Source organism: Acomys russatus, chromosome X, assembly GCF_903995435.1.
Source record: "Acomys russatus chromosome X, mAcoRus1.1, whole genome shotgun sequence".
Classification (NCBI taxonomy): domain Eukaryota; kingdom Metazoa; phylum Chordata; class Mammalia; order Rodentia; family Muridae; genus Acomys; species Acomys russatus.
In genome coordinates, this window is record NC_067169.1 from 18383240 (window position 1) to 18386266 (window position 3027).

The window sequence follows — 3027 nt, forward strand, 5'->3', positions numbered from 1 at the left end:
AGTCATGGATATATAAATCAGATTGGCTTCAAACTCAAGGCAATCCTCCTGCCACAGCCTCCTTGTACTCAAAATGGAGACTTGGAGTCAAAATGGCTTCTGATATGCTAAAGGCAATAGCAGGCGTTAACAGAGAAGCCACAGTTATGCTAGCAACTGAAGCAGGTCTCAAGAGAGGGGCTATGGAGTTTAAGAAGCCTAAGCAGGTAACAACATCAACAAGAGACAAGTGCAATAATCTATAGGCATAAAAATTTGACAGGCATGTCATGCCTATTTAGTAAAACAGCAGCAGTCAATAGCTCCCTTTCTAGGTCCTGAGACCTCCCCAGCCACAGCCTTCTGACTGAGCTTATGGGACCAGATGGGAATTCCCTCACTTGAATCCAATCGGAAAGCAATTGGTTGACCCCATACTAATCTCTGCCACTATTATACCACCGGAGACATCTTTTCTGGCTTGTTGGTAGTGCAGTAAGTACATGGACCCCACAGCTGTGGAGAACTGTTGATGATATTACCCCTCTATAGCCTGCAGGGAAGCTTCAAGCTCAGTTCTAGCTTTATTTTTTATGTTGCACAACCAAGCACTTGGTGTCTTAGCAATAGAGTCTTCCCACTCAGCTCTGATAGACAAACGGCAATATCAATCATTACAATGGCCCACACAGTTCCGGTGGCCTCCGGAGGCCTCCCCAGCCAATAATGTTTAAGGAAGTAGCCGACCCACAGCACTGGATGTTTGTAGAGGAATTTTAATTCAGAACATGGCTGCTCTGGCAAGAGATCCCATCCAAAGACTTTCTAGGTTTGTATGATCCATCTGGAATACAAACACACCTTTATTCCCAGGAGACAGAGGCAAACGGATCACTCAGTTCAAGGCCAGCCTGGTATAGAACAAGTTTCAGGTAAAGAAAAGCTTAGAAAAAAGAAAAGAAAAGAAAAGCTTAGGTCCAGGAATGGTTGTACAGGCCTTTAATCCCAGCACTCAGGAGACAGAGGCATGCAGATGTGAGTTCTAGTCAGTGCTGTTCAGGCAGTTCGGTACAGTCAGTGAGCTGAGAGGCAGTACAGGGGAGTTGAGTTCATGGCTGTTCAGTTCATGGAATTCAGAGGCAGTTTTACCGGGAGAGTTTTACGGGAGGTTAAAGAGAGAACAAGCTAGACCCAGGTGAAGACAGAACCGCGCAGAGAATGAGAAAAGCCAGAGATGAGAATAGCTAGCTAGTTAGTTGGAGACCAAGCAGAGCAATTCAGTTAGAGGCTGGTTTGAATCAGTCAGCTTGGAGAGGAGTTTGGGCCAAAACAACTAAGTTGAACCAGACAGCCAGAGCTCAGAACAAACTAGAAAGGGTGAGCTTATTCAGCAGTGAGTCTTGGAGGCTGAAAACCCTGTAATTATAAGTAGATTTTATATATACGTAGATTATATGGTGGCTAGAAGCTTTCAGGAATAGGCCTCTGAGATGACAATTTTTTTTAAGATTTATTTATTATGTACACAATGTTCTGCCTGCATGTACACCCGAAGGCACCAGATCACATTATAAAGATGATTGTGAGCCACCATGTGGGTGCTGGGAATTCAACTCAGGACCTCTGGAAGAGCAGTCAGTGCTCTCAACCTCTGAGCCATCTCTCCAGCCCAGCATTTGTGTCTTATCCAACCTAAAAGTTTCTAAGAATTTCATAGCTGCACTTGGTCCTTGTTCTTTGTTTTGTTTTCAAGACAGAGTTCCTCTGTGTAGCCTTGGGATTAAAGGCCTGCACCACCACGCCTGGTTTGTACCTGGTTCTAGTACTTATTTCCCATACTTGCCCCTCCTTTTTATGGAGGGGTTTGAGACAGGGTTTCTCTGTGTAGCATTCATTGGCTGTCCTAGACTCACTTTGTAGACCAGGCTGGCCTCAAACTCACAGTGATTCGCCTGCCTTTGCCTCTCGAGTGCTGGGATTAAAGGCGTGTGCTACCACCGCCTGGCTCATACTTGCCCCTTTAAGATGAGCTTGCATGAACCAGGCAGTGTCACAGGCCTATAATTCCTGTGCACTTGGGGAGGCAGAGGCAGGTGGATCTCTGTGAGTTCAAGGCTAGCCTGGTCTACAAAGCAAGTCCAGAACAGCCAAGACCACACAGAGAAACCCTGTCTTGAAAAACTAAAAAAAAAAAAAAAAAAGAAAGAAAGAAAATGCTTTTATTTTCTTTCTTTTTTATTATATTTTGTTTTGGTCTGGTTTTTTGGTTTTTCGAGACAAGTTTTCTCTGTGTAGCCTTGGATGTCCTGTACTCACTTTGTAGACCAGGCTAGCCTTGAACTAACAGCGATCTGCCTGCCTCTACCTCCCAAGTGCTGGGATTAAAGGCTTGAACTACTACACCTGGTGAAACTATGCCTTTTAAACAACAACAACAACAACAACAACAACAACAACAACAAAGAAATCAAAACTGGCAGTGGTGGCGCACGCCTTTAATCCCAGCACTTAAGAGGCAGAGGCAGGCGGATCTCTGAGTTTGAGGTCAACCTGGTCTACAGAGCGAGTTCCAGGACAGCCAGGGCTACACAGAGAGACCTTGTCTTGAAAAACCACACACACACACACACACACACACACACACACACACACACACACAGACACCACAGAGAAATCAATAATAATAATAATAATAAACTTTTAAAACGAACAGACATCAACAACAAAACCAAGAGCAGAACTGACTCTCGTGTGCAAAAGTGGTGTGGTGTCTCCCTCGCACCGCTCATTTTCCTCTCTGACCCCACTTTCCACCTTGCACAGTTGAGCTTTCCTGGAAGTGCTCCTTCGTCACTGGCTGTGCTTTATTGTTTTTAAGTGGGAAGATCCTAAGTGTAAAGCAATATGCAGCTACCCTGTCGTCTCCCTCCTGCCTTCTCCCCTCTCGCCCCGCCCTCTCGTCTCTCCCCCAACCCCCTTCTCTTAACTATCCTGTTGTCACAGTTCAAGTCAGGAAATAGGACTTTGACCCTCTTTGCAATCTGGGCA